The 7,035-nt window shown below is 34.8% G+C and overlaps 1 pseudogene; it reads right to left on the bottom strand.

Moving 5' to 3' along the window:
* Window positions 1–1,569: 1,569 nt before the first annotated feature.
* On the bottom strand, window positions 1,570–3,342 carry LOC125191181 (alkane hydroxylase MAH1 pseudogene; annotated as a pseudogene).
* Window positions 3,343–7,035: the final 3,693 nt, after the last annotated feature.

Genomic DNA, 7,035 nt, shown 5'->3' with positions numbered 1-7,035 from the left:
CATAAAAATAATTGTTTCTAAATAGTACATTCCAAGTCCAAAATGACTTGAACCCAACAATAAAATGAGAAATAAAAACTTGGAGCCTCACAAGTCTGGTACAACCATTGAGAACAACTACAATCAACATAACATAAGAAACTGCTCCCTCCGTCCGCCAAAACCTAACATTTAGTCATTTTGGATTATCCGTCATTTAAATACAGATTTCCCTTATTTCCACTTTTAGTAGGTGGAACTCATACTCTATTAACTCATTACACTCACATGCTACTATAAAATTAATATTTCCTCTGTCCTAAAAATATAGATAAACTTGTAAATGACATAGTTTTTAAAATATGCAATTTGTAAAGTAAGAGAGAGATGACAAAAAATAAGAGTGAGAGGGAAATGTAGTGGAAGTAGTGTAAGTGGATTATGAGGTGTGTAATTGGTTAAAAACTTTTCATATTTAGACTTGCTCTAATTTTAGTTTACGGCCCAAAATGGTAAAACAATTTCTTGAAACCAGTGTCGAGTCAAAATGTATCTTTAATTGGAGGACAAATGTGTCAAAGTATTAAGCTAATTAAATCAACAACCAGAATTAACATAACAAATGTGTCAATTATCATCCTTGCACCGGAAGCGGAAGTTAGGATATCTGAAATATATAGTAATTAACAAAATATATTATCCCAGTATTTTATTTAATATTAATATAAAATATACTCCATATGCCATATGCACTTTTGATAGGACAAGAATTTTAATGCTCAATTGATAAACTAAGAGAAATGTAGAAAGAAAAGTAATCAAAATATTTTTAGTGGAAAATATGTCCACCTCAATAGAGAGAAAAAAGTTTGCAAAACTGCATATTTTTGTGGGACGAACTAAAAGGAAAAAATGAATACTCTTATAGGACGGAGAGAGTAATATTTATAATGAATCTATACATAGCATAAATAACTGATATTTTCTCCCTTTATTATGTATGAAAAAAATATGAATAATATATAAAAGAACCTTAAATTAAATGATACTAGTAAGTTTCACTCCCAGAGATATATATGTTGTGATAATATTTTGAGTTCGGGAGCTTAAAAGGTGCAAAGTGTATTTTTTAGGGATCAAATTTAAGTTCATTATTGTTAAAACCAAATTATTGACTAATTATTATTTCCTATAGTCTCAAAATATGTCTCATTTCATTTTTATTATTTTAAGTTAGTAGACCTCATAGTTCACCATTTATTCTATTCACAGTTATTATGAAATTAATAAAAGAAGGGGTCTACTTTATACTAATTTTTTCTATATTATTCTTATAAAGTTAAAACAATTTATTTGAATAAACACGGATTAAATATGTGACATTTAATAAGAAGTAGTAATTTGACTTTCTCATTTGATATTTTTGCCTCTATTGTTTTACCGAGAAAGCAAATTACATCCGTTTGAGATGATATGCTTGAATGCTTATTTCTCCTTTTCTTTTCTTTTCTCATAACCAAAACAAAATATATACATAATTATATTATGTATTACTAGTATACCATATAAAATCATATACCACAGACCCAATTAACTTGTATCTGATTCTTGTTAATTAGTTGTATTATTCTTAATACAATAACCTAATTAATTTCACTAGCTCAGTATAAAATTACAGTTGATTAAACGTAACATATTTTTAAAAACGAAATTATGATTCACGAGTCAACGGCAGATAACCTCACTTTCAACCCATACTTGGCTTGAAGAATCACCGAGTCACGAGGATAAACTGGATGCCCCTCAACCAGTTCAACATGGTAATGGTAAATAATAGCCGCCGCCACCATCTTCATCTGTATAAACGCCATCTCCTTCCCTAGGCACGTCCTCGGCCCCGCGTTGAACGCCGGAAACTTATACGACGGCTCGTGTTTGATCTTCCCACTCTCAGAAATCCACCTCTCCGGCTTGAACTCCAAGCAATCCTTCCCCCACACGCTCTCCATTCTACCAACCGAATAGAAGCTCACTATGAGCCTCGAGTTACTCTCGAGGTAATGCCCGCTCGGAAGAACATCCGGCCGGAGCGGCGCCTTGTGCTCCATCGCCACAGGCGGGTACAGCCTCAGCGACTCGCACAGAGCTCCGTGCAGATATCTCAGCTTGTTTGACTCCTGGGAGGTAAAATATCTCCATTTATTTCCATTCATTTGGTTCAATCCAATCTTGATTTCCTCCCTGATTTTCTTCTCCGTGGCTGGATTCTGCGCGACGAGCCAGAAAAGCCAAGTGAGAGCGGTGCTGGTGGTGTCCCTGCCGGCGAACATCAGGTTGAGCGAAGTATCCTTGAGAAAATCCCTCAACCCGGCCGCCGGCCCAAGATTCTTATCCAAATACATCCTCTCAAAAGCCCTCAACATGTTAAACCCTTTCCCTTCCTCATCAGATCCCAATCCAATTCGTGAATAGATGAATTCATGAAACACATGCGCTGCGTCCGCCAGCATCCTCTCCCTCCCGATGTTGAGCCGCGCCTGGATCCTCCAGATGAACTCTGGGATGACGTGGCGGTACAACAGCGGCTCCCCAACGGCACTAAACGCCTTCTCGCACGGGATGTGCGGGAGCCCGGGGGACAAGCTGCAGGGATCATGATCCAACACAAGCTTGCAAATATTGTCAAACGTCAGGCGCTGGAATATATCCTGCAGATCAAACTCATCACCCCTTTCACAAAAGCCGCGGAGCAAGGGGAGGAGGCCGGCCTCCACCTTGCCCCACACGGTGGCCTCGAGGTGAGCCATAAACGTAGCGTGGCTGAGCTGCGAAAGTGTGGTCTTGCGGTGGACCTCCCAGAGGCCAAAGTCGGCCCCGAATATTCCATCGCCCAAAACATTGAAAATCTTGCGGAACTCGGGGCCCTTGGGGTAGTTGGAGAAGTTGCGGCTGAAGACGTGGTGGATGTTGGCCGGGTCGCAGGTGATGACCATGTTCATGCCGGAGAGCCACGGGCCCTTGAACTCGAGGGTGGTGCCGCGGTCGTGGAAGAATTGAGTCAAGTATTCGTGGGGGCTGTGGAGATTGAGGAGGACGCCCGGGAGCATTCCCAGCACCGGCCAGTTCGTCGGGGTGAGGATTTCCTTTCCTCTTCTCGTTACTATGTATGCTATAAGTGGGATTAACAGAATAAGCTCCGGGTAATCTAACAACCCCATATTTTTTACTCCTGATCTTTTGAATTAGGTTTTGATTATATCATGTGTCTGGTTTAATCATTTAATTTCGGCTCTGAATTGGCAACCCTGGATTCATGACTCAAGAAAAAAAGCTTATGGAGAAGTATATAAATTTATGGCAGCTATGGCCACTTTCGTGATGACTAGTGTGTTTTGAACTAGGTAGCTACGTACTACTGGTATTTTTTATTTCTATTGTACTAGTTTACGAATAGAGTTATTTTAATCAATACAGTGTAGTATATTTTTTCACGTGTTTGAATACATACTAATTACAGTGCCTAATTTCCTCTATAAAAACTTAATACTACAACTATTTTTTATCAATTGTAAGTGAATGTTCAAAATATCATATAGCGCAACCGCTATGTTAACTACAAACCAAAACACGGAGTTTACTATAAAAACGTTTTAATTAACTATAAAGGTTTTAGTTCATAACACTGAGTGACTTAGGTCTATTTAATTATAAGGACGTTGTAGTTTACTATAAGAGCGTTTAGTTCACTATAAAGGCATTTAGTTCATAAAATGGATTTGAAAACACGGAGTGAATCAAAACGTCCTTATAGTAAATTCCATATTTTTAAAATACATCGATCTCATCTTTTCAATTTTTGATCTAACAACTGAGATTTGTTCTCTAGTAATGCATTAAGATTGAGTTATACATTGATCACTTGTCTATGCACAAACAAGTAGTTGAACGCCGTGCAATTTATGTTAGTGAAGGTAAGTAGATATGATAATGCAGTCCGAAAATTTGTAGCCAGACTCGAATTTTCCGCAATCCAAATAGCATCTTTAATTGTATTAAAATTGTCCTTAACAGTTTTTTTGTTGTTGTAGTGTACGCATTACATTAGCGAGTAGATTAATTATAAAAGAAAGACAAAGGACCGCAGATCTACTAAGATTGTGTTGCTAATGTTGGTTAAAAGAGTTTGATCTTCAAAGTAATACATAGATCAAACATTTTTTAATACAAAACGATTATTTAAATCAATCTTTACATTTTTAGAAGTGAAGTGATCTTTATTTCTTTGAAATCACTAAATTTAGATAAATGTTTAAATAAAAATGGCATATATTTAAAATGATATGCCATTTCGCTCCTTTTATGGATGTAACTAGCTAGCTAGAGTTAGTTATGTATAAATGTTGAAATTATGCTATTAAGTCTAAACGGCAAGATTGGTCCCTAACTAAAAACAATTAACAAAGTAGAGAGCACGCAGAACTACTAAATTATGGGCTAGAGGGATCAAAATGTATTTTCAATATTCCAAAAATAAAAACTAATATATGTAAATATATATAGGGAATGGAACAAAATACAGAAAAAATTTATATCAAAATTAAGATCAAATTAGAGAAATTAGGATGATCAACATTCAACCATCTAGGTAATGTCAAATAGCATATTATAAGATTTTGTTGTATTCAGAATAATTCGCCATTAATTGGCATAAGTTGACCGGGCTCAGATTTTAAGTGAGTGTAAAAGGTTAGTGGAATGTGGTTACTTCATCAGTCCACTATTAAATATTTTCATATTTTAAGAAATTTTTTGATTTTGTGGAAAGTAAGTTATACTTTTATATATTACTTTTATAATAAAATGTGGGTGAATTGGGTTAGTGGAATGAGGAGTCGACTTATTAAAAATAGGAAAAATGAATTGGGACTTTTATGAGCGAACGAACGAAAAAGAAAAAATAGGACATTTAATAGCGGACGGATGGAGTATAATTTTACACTCCCTCCGCCCGTAATTTAAAAAGACGTTTAGATTCAGCACGGGTTTAAAAAACTGTATGTCTTTATAAAGGAAATGAGTGAAAGTTAGTAGAATGTGAGTCTCATTTTTATATATTAATTTTATATTCCCTTCGCTCATAAAAATATGTGTGCATTTGAAAATGGCACAACAATTAATGCAAAATTAGTAAATTAAAAGAGAGGATGCGAATAGTAGTTAAAGTAGTAGTATTAGTGGATAGTACGACACACATTATTATTGTTAGTATGCCTTGAATCTGTATATGTTTCTGTTTTAGGCCTTAATATTGTATTGGACCTAGCCCATCATCTGTGTGCTTATTTATATAGGAGTAGGACACAAAACTCAGTAATCTGACAATCTAAATAACTTATGTTCTCCGTTTCCGCCGTAAATGTAGCCAACGCAACGTTTGTGAACCACGTAAATTCTGCATCTCTTTACGTTTCTGTTTATCTCGATTACACAATTGTTCTATTCTCTCACAACAATTATTAGTGTTTAATGGTGGCCCTAGTGGTATAAGTTGTAAGACCATCTCCAATGTTACACTAAAACCTAAATTGGGATAGGTAATTAGCTCCAATAGTACTCCAAAACAAATCTCATTTTTTATTTTTGAGAAAAAAAAAATCTATCTTTAGATTTGCACTAAACCCAAACCCAAAAGTTTTTCAAAATTTATGAGTAAAAAAAGCATAATATAGAGAATATTCTCTTTAAGTTTAGTGCAAATGGTTGGAGTAAAATCATATTTGATATGACATTTACACTAAAATGAGTTTAAGTTTAGTGCAAATGGTTGAAGATGCTCTAAATAAATTGATGTACATCGGTAATGAGTTGGGACAACGACAAACAAGGATTTTGCATGTTTGTAAGACCTAGATTTGAGTCGTTTTAAATGCCAATCATACAAATTATGGTCTTAAATTGCATATGTTATACATTTTAATATTTTGACGTTTTTGTTGAGAAATGATAGAAAAAGTCAGAAAAAGCTGCAAAAAGGCTAAGGTGCAGCAACCTTAGTTCCAGTCGATTTCCCATCATTGTTGAAGTCCGATTAACAACTGTACATAAATGAAAATGCTCATATTTTTATGGGATGGACGAAAATGAAAAATGCGCATATTTTTATGGGACATGGGGTACTTAAATATAATTGTAATGAGTTACTGGAGTATGTGGTCTACTAACTAAAAATGGAAAAAAGTAAATGTATCTTTAAATCGCGAATCCGAAATGACAATATGTGTCAGGTTTTGGCGAACGAATGAAGTATTTGTTTTATATTAAAATGTTATTAGAATGTGTTATTAGAATGTGGGGTTCATTACAAAAAAATAGTACTCCCTCCGTCCACAAACAATAGATCTGTTGTTCTTCGTCACGGGTTTTAATGTAGAATTGGTAAAGTAAGAGAGATGAGGGAAAAAAGTAGGTAAAGTAAGAGAGATAGGGAGAAAAAGTGAGTAAAGTATGAGAGAGGGAAGAAAAAATGGAAAAAGTATGAGAGATCAACTTTCCATTTTTAGAAAGTGATCTATTTTTTGTGGACATCCCAAAATGGCAAAAGTGATCTATTTTTTGTGGACGGAGGGAACATTAGTAAAAATGTAAGTGTGACAAAAAAAAAATTCTTGAATCATACTCCCTTTGTCCTTTATAATTCTTCACCATTTGACCTGGGTTTTAAGAATTGTACTCCTTCCGTTCTATAGTAATAGAGTCATTTTGCCATTTTGGTCCGTTCTATAGTAATAGAGTCATTTCCTTTTTTAGTAAAAGTCAACACATTTTTTCACACCTACTTTACTCTCTCTTACTTTTTTCTCTTTTCATCTCTTTACCTTTTCCATTTTCTACTTTATTTTCCCTTTACTTAACTCACTAACACAATTTTTTTAATCTCTGTGCCGAAAAGAAACGCCTCCATTACTATGGAACGGAGGGAGTAATAGAAAGTGAGTTGAAAAAGTAAGTTACATGTGGGTCCTACTTTTATATACTAGTTTTATACTAAAATATGAG

Source organism: Salvia hispanica, chromosome 5 (assembly GCF_029641045.1).
Source record: "Salvia hispanica isolate PSC_SH4W2 chromosome 5, Shi_PSC_v1, whole genome shotgun sequence".
NCBI lineage: Eukaryota > Viridiplantae > Streptophyta > Magnoliopsida > Lamiales > Lamiaceae > Salvia > Salvia hispanica.
The sequence above is the reverse complement of the archived record's forward strand: the minus strand, read 5'-3'. Positions and strand labels throughout refer to the sequence as shown.